The 26,082-nt window shown below is 37.4% G+C and overlaps 1 protein-coding gene across 1 annotated transcript in view; it reads right to left on the bottom strand.

Annotated features, from left to right (window-relative positions):
* Positions 1–26,082, bottom strand: part of GPC6 (glypican 6) — a 1,060,085-nt gene that overhangs the window by 922,589 nt on the left and 111,414 nt on the right. The window lies entirely within an intron of this gene.

Below are 26,082 nucleotides of genomic sequence, written 5' to 3'. Positions count from 1 at the left end.
TGAATTCTACTCTCTTACTAAAAATGTGGAGAGATTTTTGGCAATTTGATCTTCTGACAATCCTGTGAATGAATTCTCTTTACTCCATTTTATTCTTAGAGGGAAAGCATACGTTATTCTTATTGTTGATGAAAGTTGATAAAATTGGGATGAGAAAATAAAATTGCCAACCAGCATGTCTTTGTGTTCTGAGTTGGTGACCATAGTGGGTAGGAACAGTGTCCCCCCAGTTCAGATCCGCCAGAAACCTCAGCATGTGACCTTATTTGGAAGTAGGGTTTTTGCAAATGACATTGAGTATGAAGCTGAGCAAATGCTGGATTTGGGACAGCCCTAGATCCAATCAAAATGTTCATATGAGAGACAGAAAAGGACACACTGAGACTCAGGGCAAAAAGACATGTGAAGACAGAGGCAGAGAGTGAACTGATACAGTCACATGCCAAACAATGCCTGGAGCCACCATAAGCTGGAAGAAACAAGGAGGGATTCTCCCCTAGAGCCTTGGGAGGGGAGCGTGGCCATGCAGACACCTTGATTTTGAACTTTTGGCACCCAGAACTGTGAGAGCATAAATTTCTGTTGTTTTAAGACACCAGGTTTGTACAGCAGCCAGAGAAAAATAAAACAGTGATGTTCTGAAATATTCAGTTCTTTCTATCATTATGATGTCCTCCACTAGCCACAGTTTTACCCTCAGAGGCCCAGGATAAGACTAAAGAGTAGAGGACGGCAGAGGCCCTTTCTGGAACTTTTACCCTTTAGGGAGCTGGGTGGATTTAATCATGTTTTCTGTAGGTTACTACTGACCTTCATTGTGTGCTATTAGTGTAGACACTAACATGAAACTAACACAAAACAGGATTGGTTCCCATGGGCCAGGCTTCTTCCATAAATTTTATTCCTGACAAGAGAAAAAAAGGCAGGATCACAATTACGAGTGTTAGAACAGTCTGGGGAGATGTAGTAGGAAACAATAAACAGCGTTTTAAAGGGCTCAAAGAGGAGAATTATCTACCTTGAAGCAGTGCTGTTCCTGCAGTAATGTTTCTACCTTCCATTTAAAGACAGATAAATTTTCCATGACAGCTCTTAATGGCCTCTACAGTTATTCACTGAACTTGCCCTCAAAATTACAGAGTAATAAAAGGATAATAGCATTTGACTGACTATATTGGAAAGGTGGGCTTTTTCAATAAAGTGGCCATTTCATTTCCCTCTTTATCCTGGATTATCCAGAGAGGGTGCTCTATGCGTCTAAGGACTGAAGAATAGCCATAATGCATCTTTCATCACTGCAATGCCATCTGGACCCTTCATTTATTTATACATAGAAAAGGAGAATATTTCTCTTACTGTAGACCACATTGACAGTAGACAAATGTTTCCATGAGAAAAGTCAAATTCTGAATCTGCTAGGTTGAACCATATGAATCAGCCAATACTCAACCAATTTCACCCACAAAAATGGCAACTACATAAATGACAATCTAATAAAAAATGTACTTTACTTACTACTATGTGAACTATAATTATAATAAGGGAATTTCTCTTAGAACCAAAATCTGTTAAACAAAAAAGCATTAATTAGAAATGCACAATAAGTTTTAGATATTTGAAGAGGAGGAGCCACAACAGGAATAGAAACTGAAAAGCGTGCTCTGAAACATTCATTTCTCCACATTTTTCCGATTGTTGAGGTAAAAATGAATTTAGAATTGTGTTCAGTTCTGTCTATCCACACTGCCATTTCCACTGTTCGACTGTCTAACAGTTCTCCACTTCCTCTTTAGATGTCTCTCCAATCCATTTTTTCCACAGCAGTTAGAGGGATCTTCTCAAAGCATAGATCAAATAGGTCAAGTCACTCTTTGCTTAAAACCTAGTATGGCTTCCCTTACTGTTGCACACACTCCAAGCTCCTGGCCATAGCTTAGGAAACCCTGCGTGATACGGCCCCTGGCAACCTCTCCCATTTCATGTCCTTCCCCTCCCCAGTCCTCCAGCCACACTGTCCAGATCTCCATTCCTGGATCATGCCAAACTCAGAGCTACCCACACAGTCCCAGCTCTTTGTATGGTTGGTTCCATATTCTTCAAATCCCCTTTCCATGGTCTCTGGGCCCACTCCCATCTCTCGGTAACATTCTTATCCATCATAGCTCCCTGTGTATTCCTTAATGTTTTTCTCAATTTTTGCTTATAATAGTTTGGATGACTTGTTTATTTTCTGGGTCACTCCAGTAGAATAGAATCTCCTTGGAGGCAATGACCTCAATACAGTATACCTAATGCCTAGCACAGTGCCTGGCCCAAGATCAGCATTCAGCAAATATTTCATGAGTGAATAAATGAATGAATATCTGATTCAAATTTAGGAGACTAGATGCTGAAAAAGGCAGTCTTTCTAAACCACAGAGGGGTATCTCATTGCACAGGAGAAACACACCCAGCTTGTTCACTGTCTGTCTGGTATCATGTGAAAGCTCATGGGCATATACCTTTACACCTCTTCCTCTTTTCCACCACTCCAATCTTCAAAAACTCAATACACAAATAGGAACTAATTCTGTATAAGGGCTAACATAATATGTAGAGTGGCTCAAACCAGTTCAATGTCTTAAAGAATCTTTTTTTTTTTCCATCATTCTATCTTTCTACTACAGGCACACCTCGGAGATATTGTGGGTTCGCTTCCAGACCACCACAATAAAGTAAATATCCCAGGAGAGTGAGTCACATGAATTTTTTGGTTTCCCCAGGCGTATAAAAGTTATGTTCACACTATTCTTTAGTCCATTAAGTGTGCAATAACATTATGTCTAAAAAAACACAATGTACATAACAACTAAAAATACTTTATTGCTAAAAATTGCTAACCATCTGAGCCATTAGCAAGTTTTTTTGTTGTTTTGTTTTTTTGCTGGTGGAGGGTCTCGCCTCCATGCTGATGGCTGCTGACTGACCAGGATGGTGGATGCTGAAGGCTGGGGTAGCTCAGCAATTTCTTAAAATAAGACAACAATGAAGTTTCTCCCATTGATTGACTCTTCCTCTCACAAACAATTTCTCTGCAGCATGCAATGCTGTTTGATAGCATTTTATCCACAGTAGAACTTCTTTCAAAATTGTAGTCAGTCCTCTCAAACCCTGCCTCTGCTTTATCAAATAAATTTCTATCATATTCTAAATCCTTTGTTGTCATTTCAACAATCTTCGCAGCATCTTCACCAGGAGTAAAGACCAGCTCAAGAAACCACTTTCTTTGATCATCCATAAGAAGCAACTCCTCATAAGTCATCCGTGAGGGTTGAAATCAACTTCTTCCAAACTCTTTAATGTTCTATTTTGACCTTTTCCTATGAATCACAAACATCCTTAATGGCATCAAGAATGGTGAACTCTTTCCAGAAGGTTTTTAATTTACTTTGCCCAGATCCATCAGAGGAACCATTATCTATGACAGCTATAGCCTTACAAACTATTTCTTAAATAATAAGACTTGAATGTCAAAATTACTTCTTGATCCATGGGCTGAAAAATGGATGTTTTGTAAGTAGGCATGAAAACGACATTAATCTCATTGTACAAATTCAAACTCATAAATAGTAAAATATCTAAAATGAAAATCTCCCCATATATCTCAGGATGGAAACAAGGATGAACCAGACCCCATCCCGTCACAAAGGCCACTGACTTCCTTTCCCCTGATCTCATTTTAGTCTCTAAAGCAAGACATAGAGACTTTTAAGAAATCTCATAGTTACTTGAATAAATATCACCTGTAAATATTTTAATAATATTAGTAAATCTAGAGAGTGCTTTGGTGTTCTAAAGCACTTTTCACATAAATTAACTTTAATATCAACATCTGTCTTTTTTTTTCTCAGTTAGTTGATGACTGAATATAAGAAATGTCATAAAATAACTGATACTTCCATGGTATCATTCCAGCCTTTTATAAACGAGAGGAAACACCAAACCAAGATATACAATTGTTTGCCAGCATTAGTTTCTTAAGAATAATGATTAAATATATTGTTTACACATCAACAGTAAAATAACCAAAAGGAAGACATAATGCTGGAGCATTCAGAAAGAGTAAAATCATAAGCATTCAGAATAATTAGATAAACCACCATAGAAGACATTAAATCCCAAAGAAAAAAATATTGGAAAGTTCTAAGTGCATTCAGGTACCATATAAAAAATATTCTTGGTCGATATAATACCTAAGGTAAAATCTAGAGGACCAAGAAGCAGATTTTTCTCAAAGTGGCATGACTGGGGGAAATGCAATTTCCCAGCACTAGCCAAAACTGCATTAAAAACAAATAGGTCATATAGTCTTCAGAAGGTCACTGTTAAACTATACACAAGCTATGGTAACGGGAAGAGGAGTGAAAAGCTGGCAGTCGACCATTCTCAGTACATTAATAGAGTTTTCTTTTTCAGATTAGTTAGTTGTCAAAATGTTAAACAGATACACCAAATACACTGGTGACATGGTCACAGGACAGATATCACCATCTGATCATGGCAGTCCTTCCCACTGATCGGAGCTGTAATCCTGAGATCTTTTTCAACACACGACTCTAGACAACAATTATGGATTGATCTGGAAATATGATATCAGCATTAGTCTAGTATTAGAGGAATCCCAGAGAGATAGAGAAAGAGTATGCACTCTGTAGGTAAAGAAAGACTGAGTAAGGGTAAGATAATGAAGGAAATGGAATAATCCTGAAGATAAGCTTAGCTTCATTCACCATTTCTATTGGAATTAGTCCTAGACATAGAAACTAATTTTTTTAAAAAACATGAATGATATTCCTGCTAATAAAAGTAATAGCACAATATGGCAAATTTTAAGATGTACAAATATACAGCACCTTTTATATCTTTATGAGATGATTTTACTGGCAACAAAACTCAAGAAACCTAAAGGTTCACAGATTGGTCAATTGTTCTTAATGTTAACCCCTGTTGTAAGTTTGTCATGCTATCTCACTGTTGTTTTAATTACATTTCCCTAAGGATTCATGCTGAGCATTTTTCAGATGTGCCTTTGCTATATATCTTTAGCAAAATGTTTGTTCATATCTTATACCTATTCTTCTATGAATTTTGGCTATTGTTTTCTTTAACAAAGAACAGTGAAACAACAAAGATATGTTGGAACTTCACTCATTTTGTGACTTTTTGCTTTATGAAATAATTGTTCTTAATACTGAAAAAAAATTGGATTGGATTAGATATTTTCTTTTCCTTAGTACTATTTAATAAATTATGACAATGTAATTGCCGGTGACTTTTCCACAGAATCACAGGCTAACTAATAATAATATAGACATTAAATTAATCTGTGGTACTAGATTCATTAATACCAAATATAGAAGATGTCTGCATTAAAGATTATGAAGAATTACTTTAAATCAATTGAAAAAAGCTAAAGTCAATTTTGAAGTTTAATGTTATAGTCAATTTGAAACAAAAAGTTTGAAACATTCATATCTGATCAATAATTAATCACAACATTCAATGAGGAATGAAAAAGAATGACCCATTATATCATTTCTAGCATTCAAGTTAATTAGAAAACATTAGAGTTGAGTATCTATTACAGTTCACTGAACAGATATGCCTGCTGATGTCAGGTTAGATTACAATGCTGGTCAACATCAGCATCAGTAAGAAATCAGTCAAAACATCATTTGGAAGACTGCCTGATGTGCTTGTCCAAACATTGGAAAGTGGAATCTTTTCCTTCAGTGTGACTTCTCTGAATAAGGTTCTGAAATATATACCTATTGATCAAATACATATATTTATTAAAACAAATTCAAGTTGGATGGTATGTCATTGTTTCCTTAAAACGGAAGCATTTCAAATATTTTCACTGAAGAAAATCTAAGAAAGTAACACATTCTAAGTGATGAAGTAATTAGCCCCTGGTACAACCTTCTACCTGGCACAATGATTAGCAAACAGTAAGCACTAAAATGTATGTATCAGATGGTTGAGTGGATGAAACAAGGAATGAAACAGTGTGATGTGGTGAAAAAAAATCCCAGAATTAGAAATTAGGAGGTCTGCATTCTGGTGCCACCTCTATAGTCAATCCCATGGAATGACACAGGGAAAGATACTGAAATCCATTCTACTTCAGTTTCATTACCTATGAAATTAGAAAAATGAGCTAGGTGATGTATAAGACCTCTTCACTATGATTTCATGCCACGTTACCAGACAGAAAGCAAGTTCCATCTTATAAATTCTTCAGGGAAGGCTATTACCCATAAGCTCCCTGAACCAAGGCAATGAACACAATGCTCAATGTCTATTTCAGTGAACTACTTGTTAGCCAATAGTCATACTGTTCCTCTTGAAACTACCTTGAAGAATTGATCATCATAATTTAAAACATAGCTTATTAGACAATGTCTTCTGACAATTTTTCCCATTTTTAAACGCGTTAAGAAGTCCAGTTCAAGTCAATAGCATCATAAACAACTCCACCCTAAACTCTCTGAGTAAGGATTTTGCCCTGAGCAATGACAGTACCAGTTATGAGTAAGTAGGACCACAATGTCCACTGCGTAGAGAAAATACGACATCATAAACACTGAAGAATGGGACAGACCGTGACCTCAGATACACAAGATGATTCTAGCATTCTTTGTTAACATAGTTTGCTTTTTAATGTGAAATGATTTAAGGCTGATATAAAAATTTGATTTCTGGTTACTTTCTTCTTTAAAAAATTCATTCATGTTTCCATTAGCATCTCATAAAGTTAAATCTTTAGACTGGCCTAAAAGAAACATTTTCAAATTAAGAATTTCCAAGGACACACTAAAGATAAAATTTGGATCCTAGCTAGCTTAGTAGAATGACAGCCTGTGTGTGAAGAGACTTTAAGAAACTACCTGGAGTTAATCTAGACCAACACTCTACCCAAAGACAAACCAATGAGCATAGAGGCAATGACCAAAAAAGATCTGTTCAATGAATAAATGCATGATCCCAAACTGCATGGGGTACCTTGGATAGAGCCAGTATAAGACAATACCTTACCTTACAATGAGTGAGAAATGAGAAAAATAAGAAGGAAGCAAGGAAAGGACAAAGAAGAAAAGTAGAGTCATAGAGAACAGAGCATTAATGTCACCAACAATTTTCCCCACTGACATTCATTGACAGTCACACCCCAGCTCCCCTTCTCTCAACTACAGACAATAGCCGGCTGTCTATTTTCTTCGAAAACATCTCTGGTTATTGACTCCTCTTAAGGGCTTGCTACCTCTGAGGCAAATCACAATGTTCTTTGTAAGTGTTCAACAAGAGTGTCCTAGAAGTCAAAAATATCCCACTTCTTATTCTCTAGATCTTTGAGAACATGAGGAATAATTTAGAGAGGACGCTTCCCTTTATACATCACCCTGGGATGTATTCTAGAACATTTATATGACCCTGCACATTCTTACATTGGTACCTTTATTTCTAAATGTACAAAACATATCAGTCTATTCAGCATTTATCCCAAATCAATTTCCCCAGTGTTTCCTGGTTTTCAATGCATCTCAGTGCGTGGTCACAAAATTGATGTCTAGGTATTTAATGAAACCAGTCTTTATAACTCTGCTGCGATGGATTTTCCTCACAATTTCTTATGCTTCTAATTTAATTAGCTGAAATCATTTCTGTGATTTAAACTTATCTATACTTTTTTTCCATTTTTCTCATCAGCAATTTTTAAGCTTAAGTTGATAAACACAGGCAATAAACACAGGAGGTTCTTGTTCCTGGATATCAAGAGCATAAAGAACATGTAATACCGATTGTCAACATTTTCCCACTTAAAATATCACTCAGCATTACCTCTGCTAGGAGAGGGGCAAAGGAAGACTTCCAAGGTTCTTTTTTAAGCTTTTTAAGTTGTTCAACTATTCTATAACCCAAAGCAAAGTTTCTTGGCTGCTTCTCCAATTATGTAGTCTCATTATTTTTAGACCCTGTGGGACTATTTTGTTTCATTAATTAGACTGTACACCAAATTTTCATGATCTATAGGCAATGTATGGGATTAATAAAAGCTACATGTATTTATTTTCCCACTGCTTAAAAACTTGGAGGTACAACACCATTAAAAAAAAAAAAAACAGCAAGTGAACTAGAAAGACAATCCATTTGGATATTCTTAATAGTTTTATAGCATTCAGTAGCCTTATGAGGGGTATCCTATCCCATATTTTAGGGAACTAAGAAAAGTGGCTCAAAAAGATTAGATCCCAAGTTCTCTAAACCCCAGAGTATAAACGTATACAACAAACCCCAGAGCATATAAGTATATAATAATGACAATTCAATATGTGTATTTTTATTTTTTTCCATTTACTCCTGCTTTCTTTGAAAAAGCTAGAGGTGCATATATAAGAAATCTAAATGCATCTAAAACCAGAAAACTGGGTCACTCATTTTCATTCATTCACTTATTTTAAGTTCTTAATAGATTTTTTGATATAGATCAAGCCAATATTCAGTTGACATACTCAACTGAAACTAGTGAGTACTACACATGTGGGATACAAAAGTAGTATGACATCTTAATTACTCATTTTCAGGTAACTCTCAGTCTAGTATTACAGACATGATCCTTTACTCACTGTATAGGTCATTGGGTAAATGGTAAATTACACAGAGGTAGTCCTGGCTATAATGGGGCTCAGAGTCTATGTTAGTGTTTCTCAATGTGGAAGACACTGCTGCCCAGGGTACATTTTGGAAATTTGTAGGGGTCATTTCTACTTTGCAGGAGAGCACTTACTATTGAAAATCTTATTATGTAAGTACATTATAAAATAGTTTTATTTCCCTTTATATTACAGTTGGGGGATTATATTGATTTCAAAAAATAATGTGGATGGGTAGGTCATACATCTAAGGATTTCATGTCTAGATAATAAGAGGGCATTATAAAATGATTATTATAAAAAGGGACTTACAGTGTAGGAGTAACAAGCACAATCTAGAGGGATAGACATGCAGCCCTATAAAAGTACAATGTGAAATATACTAAATACTAAAACATCACTATATACAAAGCTAAAGAAGTGCCAAGGCCAGCCTAGGCTGTGGGAAGAACAACAGAGGCACCAAGCTGTGGCAGAAGAAACAGGAAGAGCAAACAATTGAGCCAGAGCATGAAGTTAACATGTTCAGCTGGAGCGAGTACCTGTATTTCACACTAAGGAGTTTCATGCTTATCAAGTAGACAGCAGAAAGCCATCAAATTGCAGAATAATTTCTCTGGTCATTTCTGATTTCAAAAATATATAATTATGTTCAATCCTTTCCCTGGAGAAATAATTATTAGAGTCTTGATATTTATATTTTGCTTACTATATTATTTCAAAGGCTTAGTTATTCCGCTACACGTTTTTAAAATACCTTAAAATGTTCAAAGCGAGACCATGATTTTGAATGCCAATAAAAAGGAAATCAGAAAAGGAGTATCGAGTTTAAATCTACAGTGTTCTTTCAGAAATATGCCTTTGAAAATGCTATTCCACATGAAAATGCAACCAATTTACTTAAATTAAAATACACGTTTGTTTGATTAACTTTTCAATTTTGCCTTGTTGTTTCCTTTGTAGCAAAAGGTGCTCCTTTTGAAATACAGCCTTCATTTTGGAAGTTTCCAGAGGAAATTATTTATTAAACATTCTATTTTAGGTAGCATAGATACTTTATCTCCTTTTTTCGATAGGACAGTGGTGAGGGCTCCCCACGTAAAAGCAAGTTCTTAATAAGGAGACACACATGTAACAGTTTATTTGCATCAAACCAAACTGAAGTCAAGGAACTACAGTATGAACAGAAGAGCTTCTTTTTGCTTCACAGAATTTTATCTAGAGCTGTTAACTGAAACACTGCTGCTAACAAAGGGAGCTCTAAAGAGATGGATTCTTTTGTTTTATCACTGTTTTCTCAAACCAGACCAATGAACTCTCCACCTCTGACCCTTTATACTAGGCTGACCCTCCACAAACTAATTCTCTGTAGGGCTCATAAAAGCGAGTTGTAAACTCCAACAGCTGTCCAGTTGAGGGGATAGCGTGGGACCCTCCCTACCTTCTTGCCCCTTTGCCGACACTAAACACTTCCACATTCTTTCCTCATCTACCTTGGCCAGGACACAGAGCTTCATACCCTCCGTGATCTGGGTCATCACAAGTTTCTGCTCCTGACTTCTTGAACTTTCATACAGATTCTGGCTTAGGAAGGAAGTCATGGGAGATTCGCTTTCTAGCTCTGATGTTTCTACAACCCATCCTGACCCTAAACGTAAAGTGGCCTTCAACACTTCAGAGCTACTGAGAAAGACTCACTTGCCTTTTCTGCAGCTGTAGCCTGAATGAGGTTTGTGGGAGATGACTTCTGTGTGTTTGTGTAAATATAAGTTTGTACAACTATCTAGGTCAGCTATAAGGATTAAACTTATTTGAAGGCTACATGTTAGAACAGAAATTAAGTGGAAAAAAGACAGCAAGAAAAAGAAATTAATAGAAGATGCCCCTCTGAAAATATTAAATTAAAATTATATTTTTAATGATTGTTCACACATTCAGCTATTTATTTTATAAGTATTCATTGAAATGAAGTTGCAAATAACCACCGTGCACATGGGAGTGTTTGGAAATGCCTAAACTGGGCACAGCTGCAACAATATTATATATATTATATATATTATATATTATATGTACTCTCTCTCTCTCTCTCTCTCTCTATATATATATATATATATATATATTATATATATATATATGTACCCTCTATCCTATTAAGAGTGTCCCCATGGAAAAAACTGAGTAGAAACAAAGAAGTAAATGCAGGGGAGAAATAAAAGGATGGTTCAAACAGAAAAATGATACAGAAATAAGTTTTCATATGGAGAGTTACTGGCCATAGAATACAAACCAAAATAATACAGCAGTTATATAATAAGATGAAAGTTTAACCAACATTTATAAAGTTGGCAAGTGTTCTGTTTTGTCAAAGCTTGTCTGCATTGCTGATAGAACCCTAATGGTATAAAAGACTGTATGGTATATGAAGCACAAACAAAGCAAAACAAAGGGCTTGGCGGGAATAAAGTACTTGTGATATTATCTTCACAGACCAAGGCAGTGTTTGAGCAGAATTAACCTATTTGATGATAATTATGTAAATCTTGACTTTATTTCACCATGAAGTTGGGAAACCCAATCCTGAATGCATTTTTTTAAATTAATTTCCTATGTCCAGTACTATACTCATTCAATTCTTTTTTTTATGATTACATGCTTTATACTACGGATATTATGTTTAAAAGAGGTTGGGTTACATGAATCCAATGAAAGCAGCCCATACTGTCTTGACACCACGACCTTTCCTAGATCTAGAGCTCACAGTAACAACCAAGACTGAGACCAGGGTCCCATGGAAGGGTCTCTGCTCTTACTACATATGTACACCACATCTGCAAGCAGGACCAGGAAAAGCTTGTTCTGTATCCTCTTCTCCTCGCCAACCTCAATCCCTACCCCCAAAATGTATATCTTTTCCATAAATAAGCAGGGATGCAGTCAGCTGTATGCTGAGATAACCCACCACCTATTACAGATTCTATAATGTATAAACAAGTCTTTGAGGTTGTTATTTTAGTCTTTAAAAAGTTCTGATTTTCACTCTCCAGAACAGAAAAGATCCCTGGATTCATCAGTTATATTTTCCTTTTACTTTAGAGAAGTTGCAAAGAGGGAAAACCCGTATGTCTGCCTCCCTCCCATTTTATCCAACTTCTGCTGTCAGTTGCAGGGAAGTTTTAAAATTAATTGCCCTGGCACAGGAAGCTGTTACGAAAGAGGGGCCATGGGAAGCAAGCAAAACTGCCAGGAGCCCCTGCCCACTTTCAGGTCCCTTCCACGTACAGGCTACACAGCCAGGACGGCCATCGGGCCAAGGGTCCTCTGAAGCTGCCCTGGGGGAAGGGAGGATGAGAAAGACTCATTCTTCCCTGCTGTTGTAAAACGGTGGAGGATCTATGATGACCCACAGTCTCCTCTTCCCTTGTATATGTCGGTGCAGGAGGGGGGCATTGCACTGGACGACCCAGACGCACTCAGACAGCCTTCTACTCCTGTGTAACTACACCACTTCTTCTAATATTTAAGTACAGCTGAGGGAAAAAGAAATTATTCTTCTGCGCATTGCAAAATACAAGTTCTTTAAGCAGCACTCAATGTTCATGGAAAAATCTCTCTCCTACTCTGAGCTTTGCTTTGTTATTACATTACTGCGCACAAATACAGCATCTGGTTCACCTCCCTTATAGCCATTGTTTTGTCTGCTTTTACGCATTCCCAAAATAGTCTAGACTTTTAGTGTCATTTACATCCGAGTCAGAAGAATAATCAGGAAAATAATAATTTATGAATAATTAACTAGGCCAGATGCCGTATTAGAGAGGAGCTATTTTTAATTGGCAAAGGCTAGGATAACATGGATTTCAAAGTGCGAAGGGACATGCAGCAATTAAAGAGGCTGACTGATGGGAGAACTGACTGCTTATCAATGACTATATCATCTCTGACTGAATTCCACTGCACGCCTCAAAAATAAGACAATTAGAGATAAAATCAGAGACCAAATGCATCACAACATGTCTCAGGACATAGTGAGTAAGAAAATTTTTTCTATTCATGGGAAGATTAAAATGACACCTAAACTTACCTTCATTTTAAATAAAACAAAAAATGGGATTACCACACCCAAACTTACCTGATGAGCAAGACAGGAAAACTAGATCAGTAATTTTCTTAATATTTTTATTTCATTGTCTATTTCTTTTTTTTTTTTTCTTAGTTATTTTTATTCAACCTGCTTCTAAAACAAAGGAGGATGAGATTAAAAGAGGTAGAATTATTGTGGGGTGGTGACAGTAATTCCAAATCGCAGCAAAGACCACAGTAATAATATTTAAGCTAAACTACATCTGAGCTTCTTCTTGCCCTTCTTATCATCTCTTCCATGATTTAATATTACTAGTACTTATTCACTGATACCTTGGGTCACTCCCACCTCCAGCGCAAGGAAAAGACTCTCTGTTGCAGGAGAAGATGCCCTGGACAGAAATGTAGAGAAGTAGAATCGTGAATGACCTTACTACACATCAACTTCCCAGCTGCCACAGAGATGGAAACTGTGCTTAAACATAGGGAACATCCTTAACCAAGACTCATAATTCTAGGTTTGGTTCTGCTGCCAGCTCTGTTATCTCTAGGCTTTCCATTACAATGAAGGTGTTAGAATAGATATTCTCTAAGTCTTTTCCAGATCTAAAGTACTTGACTTATTTCAGAAGTTCTCAACTTTTTATTTTAACCACTAGAAAGAAATGATAACTATGAAACATGATAGAGGTGCTAATTATTGCTACAATAGCAATCATATTGCAATATATAAATGTATCAAATTAACATGTCATACACCTTAAGTTTACCAAATATTACATGTCAAATATATTTGAGTTAAAAAGGAAGCTTCCAATTCTGAGTCTTTACTGAAATCAGTAGGGAAACTCTGGAAAAGACTGATTTCAGAGTTCTAATTTGGACCCATTGAATCAGAACCTCCTGGTATGACCACTTGGAATTATTTTCTAAACAATCCCCAGGTAATTCCGATGATACACCAGATGATTCTGTAGATGTCAGAGGCTGCATTAGATCCCTACATTAGATTTAAACTCCTCGAGGGCAGCAACTGTATCTTGTGCATCTTGAAATCTCTGTACAGGAGTTGGAATATTAGAGACACTCAGTAATTTAACTGCTCGGTGATTAAATATCTACTAAACAGAGCTTGCACATTTTTGTTGTTATTGGGTCATACTGAAAGAGAAAGAGGATATATTATGAAGGCAAATGGTATGTTTATTTAATGTCACCTAATTATAAACACATAAAACTGACCTCAGCTTTAACTAAATAGTCAGAATTATAAATCATAAATCAGGAACTAACTATGGGATTACCAAACTTTTTTAGCTCACACTATTTTTTGAATGGCTCATTCTTCTAGGCATTGGTTTTAGCATTCATTTTATTAATCTGACCTACTTTTTTTTTTTAAAATAAATTTATTTATTTTATTTATTTTTATTTTTGGCTGTGTTGGGTCTTCGTTGCCGCACGCAGGCTTTCTCTAGTTACAGTGAGCGGGGGCTACTCTTCGTTGCGGTGCACGGGCTTCTCACTGCAGTGGCTTCTCTTGTTGCAGAGCACGGACTCTAGGCGTGGGGGCTTCAGTAGTTGCAGCACTTGGTCTCAGTAGTTGTGGCTCGCGGGCTCTAGAGTGCAGGCTCAGTAGTTGTGGCGCACAGGCTTCGTTGCTCCGCGGCATGTGGGATCTTCCTGGACCAGGGCTCGAACCTGTGTCCCCTGCATTGGCAGGCGGATTCTTAACCACTGCGCCACCAGGGAAGCCCTGACCTATATTTTTTGCTTCACAGAGTTTATCATCATGGAGGACATGCTCATCTAAGTAAAACGGAGCATATGAGAGATGTTCTCATGTATGCAACACACTGGTCATTCTAATTTTTTTTAAGTCATTCGTTATTCTTTCTTGGTTTGTTTGTTTTTCAGTTGCCAGAGGAATTAAAGGTCAAAATATAAGCTGATGTATATTTGCCTCTGAATTAGATCCCTGTTTAGAGTTTAGCAACAATGTCAAACATTCCCTACTAGGAAGCTATTAATTCTAGAAGCGGAGGCTCAGAATGAAGAAAGGAGGTTGTGTATTAGTGTGTTTATTTTGTAATGATGTGAAATGTGCTCCTTTGCATTTAAATGGACAGAAAAAGAACAAAGCATTAACTTGGGGTTCATTAAAAGTAAACACAAGCCTCTCCATTTATTACATTCCCCCCAAAAAATCTCCTCTGGTGAAAAACAAAATCACTAGCACAAACAGCTGGATTAGTGTGACGCCATGCTGCCTGAATACCATTGTTTGATAGGTTTAATGTCACTTCTGTACTATATATACCACAGAGAGAGATGTTGAGTTGCATCCTGCAGGGTAGCTAACATTCTGTAGCTAATTACGAATAGCTCCACGACAGTACTGAAAGAAGGACGACCCTGCACATGTCTCAGGAGGAAATAGATATTTTGTTTATACAGTCACCCATCTGTCTGGTCACAACAGAATTACACATGAGTACTAGCCATAGTTTAGCGTGTCCTTCAAGGATGATTTTCTCATTATATGCATTCTATCACCTACTTCTCAGATACAGTCTGCCAGTCAACATTTCTACCCTGTATGAATGATAATACATCTGATATTCTAACGCTTCAACCAAAGTGAAGACCTTCTAAGAGACTCCATAATCATACAGAGAATACTGCTTTGTTGGATAAAGGCTGAATTCAAGTAAAGAAAAAAAAGTGCGGGAGAGGCAAAATGAAAAATCAAATGTCTGCATTTCAACTCATCTGCACCTGTTTTGTTCTATGGCTAACATAAAAGAATACACACTAACCTGCATTGGAAAGGACCTAAAATAGCATCTACCCCATACTCCTCACTTTGTGGCTGAGTATATAAGGTTCAGAGAGGTTAAACACAGGGGCTTTACACAGAGAGGCTTGTGTAAAGTTCAAAGAGCGAATGACAGAACGCACATTCCCTGATACCTAGGGCCTCAATATCAGTATGCAAGCAAATCTATCTGAGAACATTTTCAAGCATTTCTTCTCACTGACACTGCAGACCCAGGGAGAACGGGGCAGGGGGCGGGGAGGGTGAAGCGAGAGCAAGCAAACTCACTGCAGACATACCATCTCCTTCAAAGGAGCAGAACCTTCACATCTCTCAAGGCATCTGAAACGCTCTGTCTTGTGACTACAAATCTTTCTTTACGTATTGTATCTTACCCACTTGAGGGCAGTATCTCTGTCCAAATCATGTGTCTACTATAGAGCCTTTTATGTCCAGTAGGTCTTTGGCATACATGCAAAATGAAAGAATGAAAGAATAAATGAATTAATGAAAGCAAAGTCCATCAAAGTTAAGCTAGTACCAAAGTAAATCTTTATTTCCATCAAGCCAGAAACTGGCCAACAAATAATGCTTTATCAGTGTAAGACTGATGTAGCCCAAAGTTCCACAGGTAAACTTGGATATTTGGAGAATGCAGCAAGGAGAAAAGGGATCTTTAATGAAGGCCCTGTTCTAACAGAGATAATTCTAAAGATGAATTCTTTTTTTTTTTTTATAAAATTATTTATTTATTCTTTTATTTTTGGCTGCGTTGGGTCTTCGTTGCTGCATGCAGGCTTTCTCTAGTTGCGGCAAGCGGGGGTTACTCTTCATTGCGGTGCGTGGGCTTCTCATTGCGGTGGCTTCTCTTGTTGCGGAGCATGGGCTCTAGGCGCACAAGCTTCAGTAGTTGTAGCTCGCAGGCTCCAGAGCACAGGCTCAGCAGTTGTGGCGCACGGGCTTAGCTGCTCCGCGGCGTGTGGCATCTTCCCAGACCAGGGCTTGAACCTGTGTCCCCTGCATTGTCAGGCAGATTCGTAACCACTGTGCCACCAGGGAAGTCCCTAAAGATGAATTTTTAAATGACATTACAGATACCCAGATCTCTGCTCTTGAGAGTCTTTTAGCCCATACACAAAGGTGCTCCCATCAGCTTTTGATTTCCTCATGGACTTATTGCTATGTGATACTACATTACACTTTTCTCTACCTGTGCACCCAGTTTCCCTCATAGCCTTCTTGCTATCTGATATTGTATTACGTTTGTATGTGTTTACTTGTTCATTGTCTGCCACCCCTCTGGCATATTAGCTTTGTAGAGCAAAGAGTTATCTTGTTCATCCCGTGTACTCAGTTCCCACACAAGTGTCGAATGAATCAATCAAACTGAAATGATCACCTCCCACTAGTCAGGATGGCCATCACCCAAAAATCTACAAACAATAAATGCTGGAGAGGGTGTGGAGAAAAGGGAACCCTCTTGCACTGTTGGTGGGAATGTAGACTGATGCAGCCACTTTGGAGAAAAGTTTGGAGGTTCCTTAAAAAACTAAAGATAGAACGACCATATGACGAGCAATCCCACTACTGGGCATATACCCTGAGAAAAACATAATTCAAAAAGAGTCATGTACCCCAATGTTCACTGCAGCACTATTAACAATAGCCAGGACATGGAAGAACCTAAATGTCCAACAACAGATGACTGGATAAAAAAGATGTGGTACATATATACAATGGAATGTAACTCGGCCATAAAAAGGAATGGAACTGGGTCATTTGTAGTGATGTGGATAAACCTAGCGTCTGTCATACAGAGTGAAGTAAGTCAGAAAGAGAAAAACAAATATTGTATGTTAACGCATATATATGGTATCTAGAAAAATGGTACTGGTGAACGTATTTGCAGGGCTTCCAGAGACATGGAGAACAGACTTGTGGACACAGGGTGGGGAAGGGAAGGGTGGAATGAACTGAGAGAGCAGCACTGACGTATATATACTACCATGTGTAAAATAGCTAGCTAGTGGGAAGCTGCTATATAACACAGGGAGCTCAGCTCGGTGCTATGTGATAACCTAGAAGGGTGGGATGGGGGGGTGGGAGGAGGCTCAAGAGGGAGGGGATATATGTATACATATAGCTGATTCACTTTGTTCTACAGCAGAAACTAATACAACACTGTAAAGCAATTATACTCCAATAAAAAAACAAAACAAAAAAATGAAATGACCCATTAATAGACTGAATTATAAGAAACCCTCAATTTCAAAATGTTATTTTTCCACCGAACTACTTATTATACTTTATAACTAGTAAGACTTTTCCTTAATGTGTTTCCGTATCACCCAAATCATATCGTTTGAGAATAAGAACGAATATTCTCTCTCATTATTGCACAAATAGTTTACCCCAAATCTAAGTTAACTACATTTGGCTGAAAAATTCCATTTAATATAATCCTTTGTGATCTGCCTGTTGTATGTGGCAGCCTATATGATGCCCACCCAAAGGCTATTTCACCACCAATCCCCAACCAAGCTTCTTTCTCAAACAAAACATTATCTGAATCATTACACTGTCTAGCCATGAATCTGGATCCCGGTTATCCTTGGAATAGGTAATATAGATGCTAAGAGTTATTTTAAATTTCAACCTAGATTTGAAAAATAGAATAAAACAGCTGTCTTGACCATCCATATATGTGCAGGTCCAGGTTATCAAAATTATGAGATTATCTATTATCCATTAGTGTTCTAGTTTTCCTATTTTCAGAAAACCTCTTTTCACTGTATCAAAAGGGCTGGTCATTCTGCTGAGTAACCCAAACAAGTCAGTACAAATGGGAATAAATGCCATCTCTCTAAATGAACACTGAAGTGCAAGATATTAAGCCATTTTGATTCTTTTCTAAAGAAGGAATTACCAGCTAGTGATACCTATACATGAAATATTCTGTTAAACAATAACCAAGATTATCCTTCATTATTACATTAAAAATGTACCCAATAATCTAAGCTAACCAGATTTGGCTGGTAAAATCCATTTAACATAATGCTCGATAATTTGCCTGCTGCTTGTGGCAGGCTGTAAGGAGGCCCATCCAAAGGTTATTCCAATCACCCAGCAGCCTCTTCCTCAACAACAGAAGCCTAATTTTAATCAAATCTGGCTTCTTGCAGAAGTTATACACGACTGACCCTGGAACTTTATTGTACCTAAATTTCTTTTTTTTTCCTTAACATATTTATTGGAGTATAACTGCTTTACAATGGTCTGTTAGTTTCTGCTGGGTAACAAAGTGAATTAGCTATGCATATACATACATCCCCATAACTCCTCCCTCTAGCGTCTCCCTCCCACCCTGCCTATCTCACCCCTCCAGGTGGTCACAAAGCACCGAGCTGATCTCCCTGTGCTATGCAGCTGCTTCCCACTAGCTATCTATTTTACATTTGGTAGTGTATATAAGTCCATGCCACTCTCTCACTTTATTCCAGCTTCCCCTTCCCCCTCCCCGTGTCCTCAAGTCCATTCTTTACATCTGTATCTTTTTTCCTGTCCTGCCCCTAGGATCTTCAGAACCATTTTTTTCTTTTTTTTTAATTCCAAATATATGTGTTAGCATATGGTATTTGTTTTTCTCTTTCTGATTTACTTCACTCTGCGTGACAGTATCTAGGTCCATCCACCTCACTACGAATAACTCAACTTTGTTTCTCTTTATGGCTGAGTAATATTCCATTGTATATATGTGCCACATCTTCTTTATCCATTCATCTGTCGATGGACACTTAGGTTGTTTCCATGTCCTGGCTATTTTAAGTAGTGCTGCAATGAACATTGTGGTACATGACTCTTTTTGAATTATGGTTTTCTCAGGGTATATGCCCAGTAGTGGGATTGCTGGGTTGTATGGTAGCTCTATTTTTAGTTTTTTGAGGAACCTCCATACTGTTCTCCATAGTGGCTGTAACAATTTACATTCCCACCACCAGTGCAAGAGGGTTCCCTTTCTCCACACCCTCTCCAGCATTTATTGTTTGTAGATTTTTTGATGATGGCCATTCTGACCAGTGTGAGATGATACCTCATTGTGGTTTTGATTTGCATTTCTCTAATGATTACTGATTTTGAGCATCCTTTCATGTGTTTGTTGGCAATCTGTATATCTTCTTTGGAGAAATGTCTATGTAGGTCCTCTGCCCATTTTTGGATTGGGTTGTTTGTTTTTTGGATATTGAGCTGCTTGTAAATTTTGGAGATTAATCGTTTGTCAGTTGCTTCATTTGCAAATATCTTCTCTCATTCTAAGGGTTGTCTTTTCGTATTGTTTATGGTTTCCTTTGCTGTGCAAAAGCTTTTAAGTTTCATTAGGTCCCATCTGTTTATTTTTGTTTTTATTTCCATTTCTCTAGGAGGTGAGTCAAAAAGGATCTTGCTGTGATTTATGTCATAGAGTGTTCTGCCTATGTTTTCCTCTAAGAGTTTGATAGTGTCTGGCCTTACAAGTAGGTCTTTAATCCATTTTGAGTTTATTTTTGTGTGTGGTGTTAGGGAGTGTTCTAATTTCATTCTTTTACATGTAGCTGTCCAGTTTTCCCGGCACCACTTATTGAAGAGGCTGTCTTTTCTCCACTGTGTATGCTTGCCTCCTTTATCAAAGATAAGGTGACCATATGTGTGTGGGTTTATCTCTGGGTTTTCTATCCTGTTCCATTGATCTATATTTCTGTTTTTGTGCCAGTACCATACTGCCTTGATTACTGTAGCTTTATAGTATAGTGTGAAGTCAGGGAGCCTGATTCCTCCAGCTCCGTTTTTCTTTCTCAAGATTGCTTTGGCTATTCAGGGTATTTTTTGTTTTTTAACATCTTTATTGGAGTATAATTGCTTTAGAATGGTGTGTTAGTTTCTGCTTTATAACAAAGTGAATCAGCTATATATGTACTATTCGGGTCTTTTGTGTTTCCATACAAATTGTGAGATTTTTTGTTCTAGTTCTGTGAAAAATACCATTGGTAGTTTGATAGGGATTGCATTGAATCTGTAGATTGCTGTGGGTAGTATAGTCATTTTCACAATGTTGATTCTTCCAATCCAAGAACATGGTATATCTCTCCATCTATTTGTATCATCTTTAATTTCTTTCATCAGTGTCTTATAGTTTTCTGCACAAAGTTCTTTTGTCTCCTTAGGTAAGTTTATTCCTAGCTATTTTATTCTTTTCATTGCAATGGTAAGTGGGAGTGTTCCCTTAATTTCTCTTTCAGATTTTTCATCACTAGTGTATAGAAATGCAAGAGATTTCTGTGCATTAATTTTGTATCCTGCTATTTTACCAAATTCATTGATTAGCTCTAGTAGTTTTCTGGTAGCATCTTTAGGATTCTCTATGTATAGTATCATGTCATCTGCAAACAGTGACAGCTTTATTTCTTCTTTTCTTGTTCTTCTCTGATTGCTGTGGCTAACACTTCCAAAACTATGTTGAATAATAGTGGTGAGAGTGGGCCACCTTGTGTTGTTCCTGATCTTAGTGGAAATGGTTTCAGTTTTTCACCATTGAGAATGATGTTGGCTGTGGGTTTGTCATATATGGCCTTTATTATGTTGAGGTAAGTTCCCTCTATGCCTACTTTCCGGAGGGTTTTTATCAAAAATGGGTGTTGAATTTTGTCAAAAGCTTTTTCTGCATCTATTGAGGTGATCATATGGTTTTCCTCCTTCAATTTGTTAATATGGTGTATCACATTGATAGATTTGCGTATATTGAAAAGTTCTTGCATTCCTGAAATAAACGCCACTTGATCATGGTGTATGATCCTTTTAATGTGCTGTTGCATTCTCCTTGCTAGTATTTTGTTGAGGATTTTTACATCTATGTTCATCAGTGATGCTGGTCTGTAGTTTCTGGGGGGCATCTTTGTCTGGTTTTGGTATCAGGGTGATGGTGGTCTTGTAGAATGAGTTTGGGAGTGTTTCTCCCTCTGCTATATTTTGGAAGAGTTTGAGAAGGATAGGTGTTAGCTCTTCTCTAAATGTTTGATAGAATTCACCTGTGAAGCCATCTGGTCCTGGGCTTTTGTTTGTTGGAAGATGATGATGATGATCCTTTGTATTTCTGCAGTGTCAGTTGTTACTTCTTTTTCATTTCTAATTCTGTTGATTTGTGTCTTCTCCCTTTTTTTTCTTGATGAGTCTGGCTAATGGTTTATCAATTGTTTATCTTCTCAAAGAACCAGCTTTTAGTTTTATTGATCTTTGCTATTGTTGCCTTCGTTTCTTTTTCATTTATTTCTGATCTGATCTTTATGATTTCTTTTTTCTACTAACTTTCGGGGTTTTTTTGTTCTTCTTTCTCTAAGTGCTTTAGGTGTAAGGTTAGGCTGTTTGAGATTTTTCTTGTTTCTAGAGGTAGGATTGTATTGCTGTAACTTCCCTCTTAAAACTGCTTTTGTTGCATCCCATAGGTCTTGGGTCATCATGTTTTCATTGTCATTTGTTTCTAGGTATTTTATGATTTCTTCTTTGATTTCTTCAGTGATCTCTTGGTTATTTAGTTGCATATTGTTTAGCCTCCATGTGTTTGTATTTTTTCCAGTTTTTTTCCTGTAATTGATATCTAGTCTCATAGCGCTGTGGTACGAAAAGATACTTGATATGATTTCAATTTCCTTAAATTTACCAAGGCTTGATTTGTGACCCAAGATATGATCTATCCTGAAGAATGTTCCATGAGCACTTGAGAAGAAACTGTAATCTGCTGTTTTTGGATGGAATGTCCTATAAATATCAATTCAGTCCATCTTGTTTAATGTATCATTTAAAGCTTGTGTTTCCTTATTTATTTTCATTTTGGATGATCTGTCCACTGGTGAAAGCGGGGTGTTAAACTCCCTTACTATGATTGTGTTACTGTCAATTTCCCCTTTTATGGCTGTTAGCGTTTGCCTTATGTATTGAGGTGCTCCTATGTTGGGTGCATAAATATTTATAATTGTTACATCTTCTTCTTGGATTCATCCCTTGATCACTGTGTAGTGTCCTTCTTTGTGTCTTGTAATAGTCTTTATTTTAAAGTCTACTTTGTCTGATATGAGAATTGCTACTCCAGCTTTCTTTTGATTTCCATTTACATGGAATATCTTTTTCTATCCCCTCACTTTCAGTCTGTATGTGTCCCTAGGTCTGAAGTGGGTCTCTTGTAGACAGCATATGTACAGGTCTTGTTTTTGTGCCCATTTCACCAGTCTATGTCTTTTAGTTGGGGCATTTAATCCATTTACATTCAATGTGATTATCGATATGTATGTTCCTATTACCATTTTCTTAATTGTTATGGGTTTGTTATTGTAAGTCTTTTCCTTCTCTTGTGTTTCCTGACTAGATAAGTTCCTTTAGCATTTGTTGTAGAGCTGGTTTGGTGGTGCTGAATTCTCTTAGCTTTTGCTTGTCTGTAAAGGTTTTAATATCTCCATTAAATCTGAATGAGATCCTTGCTGGGTAGAGTAATCTTGGTTGTAGGTTTTTCCCTTTTATCCTTTTAAATATGTCCTGCCACTCCCTTCTGGCTTGCAGTTTCTGCTGAAAGATCAGCTGTTAACCTTATGGGGATTCCCTTGTATGTTAATTGTTGCTTTTCCCTTCCTGCTTTTAATATTTTTTCTTTGTGTTTTATTTTTGATACTTTGATTAATATGTGTCTTGGAGTGTTTCTCCTTGGATTTATCCTGTATGGGACTCTCTGTGCTTCCTGGACAACTTGATTGACTATTTCCTTACTCATAGTAGGGAACTTTTCAACTATAATTTCTTCAAATATTTTCTCAGTCCCTTCTTTCCTCTTCTTCTTCTGGGACCCCTATAATTTGAATGTTGGTGTGTTTAATGTTGTCCCAGAGGTCTCTAAGATTGTCCTCAATTCTTTTCATTCTGTTTTCCTTATTCTGCTCTGCAGTAGTTATTTCCACTATTTTATCTTCCAGGTCACTTATCCATTCTTCTGCCTCAGTTATTCTGATCATTCCTTCTAGAGAATTTTTAATTTCATTTATTGTGTTGTCCATCATTTTTTCTTTGCTCTTTACTTCATCTAGGTACTTGTTAAACATTTCTTGTATTTTCTCCATTCTATTTCCAAGATTTTGGATCATCTTTACTATCATTACTCTGAATTCTTTTTCAGGTAGACTGCCTATTTCCTCTTCATTTGCTTGGTCTGGTGGGTTTTTACCTTGCTCCTTAATCTGCTGTGTGTTTCTCTGTCTTCTCATTTTGTTTAACTTACTGTGTTTGGGGTCTCCTTTTCACAGGCTGCACGTTCATAGTTCCCGTTGTTTTTGGTGTCTGCCCCCAGTAGGTAAGGTTGGTTCAGTGGCTTGTGTAGGCTTCCTGGTGGAGGGCACTGGTGCCTGTGTTCTGGTGGATGAGGCTGGATCTTGGATTTCTGGTGGGCAGGACCACATCTGGTGGTGTGTTTTGGGGTGTCTGTGAACTTATTATGATTTTAGGCAGCCTCTCTGCTAATGGGTGGGTTTGTGTTCCTGTCTTGCTAGTTGTCTGGCATAGGGTGTCCAGCACTGTAGCTTGGTGGTCGTTGAGTGGACCTGGGTCTTAGTGTTGAGATGGAGATCTCTGGGAGAGTTTTCCCCATTTTATATCACATGGGACCGGGAGGTCTCTGGTAGACCAATGTCCTGAACTCGGCTCTCCCACCTCAGAGGCTCAGGCCTGATACCCAGCCAGAGCACCAAGACCCTGTCAGCCACACCGCTCTAGGTCACAAAGATATTCTCATGTTTCTTTCTTCCAGAAGCTTTATACATACTAGAATGGCATACAACTCAGCAATTCCACTCCTAGGCAATTACCTCGAGGAGGGGGTGTGTGAGGAGCTACCTTCCACAGAATGGTAAGAGACCCCGGCCAAGAGGTGCGGAATCAAGAGAAAATCCGAGTTCAGGCCACGGCGTCAGTGCAGCAGGGGAGCGGCGGGGCCCGTGGCCGCCGAGCAAGCTCGCGGCTTCACTATCAGCTGCACCGCCTATATCTAAATTTCTAATGATTGAACAATCAATCCCCTTATTGAGTCTGATCTTCTGTACTTTTAACTGAAAAATCTGGATTATTTTTCCCTTGCTGGAAGAATACAACTTTTTTTTTTTCTTCTTTGGTGGCACCGAACAGCATGTGGGATCTTAGTTCTCCAACCAGGGACTGAACCTGTGCCCCCTGCAGTGGAAGCGCAGAGTCCTAACCACAGGACCGGCCAGGGAATTCCCAGAATACAACTATTTTTAATCATTATTTCTAATGAGTTAATATGAGTTCAAATTATGAAATTGTTTTTTAAGCCTGTCTTATTCAAGGAATAACAGGAGAACTTTGAGTTGGAAGTGTTTATGTTTGCCATATATAAAGAATAAACGGGCAGAATGTTCTGCTCTATATCAAAGGTCTTTGTTTACATAAATTTTTAAATTTCCAGACAGTCCAAAAATCTTTATATTATCTAAAAACCGAAAGGACATGCCAATTCTGTAACTTTAATTAAAATTTCAAAAAGAATTTTCATCTCAGTATGACGATGACTGTCTAGAATAATGAATGCAACATTGTACCGTCTCCTCCACAATTTAAACGCATCTACCCATAAAGCTCTGGGCACGACTGAAGGGCTGCCAGAGAAAAGCAGAATAATGTGTGTCATTTAGTGAATTTGAAAAGTAGTTCCTTACTGCTTTGGAGGGAATGTCTACTGGCATTTCAGAAAAAAACAATAATGACACAATCTGCATAATCACTTGTCAGTTAACTTGGGTACAGCAGGCCATGGAGAAAACTGATTGTTTGAAATACACTGTCTTGATAGATATGGATTTAATGATGATAATTGTAAAGCTAGGAATATTAACAAAAGGGTTGATTGAAGCTTTGAACATTTCTTTTTATAGTTCTGGTATTTTCATTCCTTCTTGTAAAGTACTGACAGTTTTCTCAAGTGGCAAAAACGTTTAAACTATTGCTTAAAATGTCATTAAAATAATAGCAAATATATGAACAAAATCAGCATACTTTTGGGTTTCTAATTCTGCTCAAACTAGAATATCCAAATATGGTTATAACCCACTACTATTTTATTTATTAATAACCTTACATGACATCAATGGTATTCCAATAAAAAATGATACACTACAATAACAAAATGTCATTTTTATTCCTGCTTTTGAAAAGTAAAATATAATTTGAACCACAATGTAAAAATTTTTTTAATGTTCCATTGTTCGATACATGCATATTTAGAATTGCTATGTTTTCTGGTCAGATTTATTTCTTAATATAGACACTCTTGCTTCTTCTTGATTAATGTTTGCATGATATACCTTTTTCCATCCGTTTATTTTTAACAGGTCTATATCATTATATTTGTAGAGGCTTTCTTGCAGACAGCATAAAGTTGGAAAATGTTCTGTAACCCACTCTACCAAT

This window comes from Eschrichtius robustus, chromosome 18 (genome assembly GCF_028021215.1).
Source record: "Eschrichtius robustus isolate mEscRob2 chromosome 18, mEscRob2.pri, whole genome shotgun sequence".
NCBI lineage: Eukaryota > Metazoa > Chordata > Mammalia > Artiodactyla > Eschrichtiidae > Eschrichtius > Eschrichtius robustus.
The sequence above is the reverse complement of the archived record's forward strand: the minus strand, read 5'-3'. Positions and strand labels throughout refer to the sequence as shown.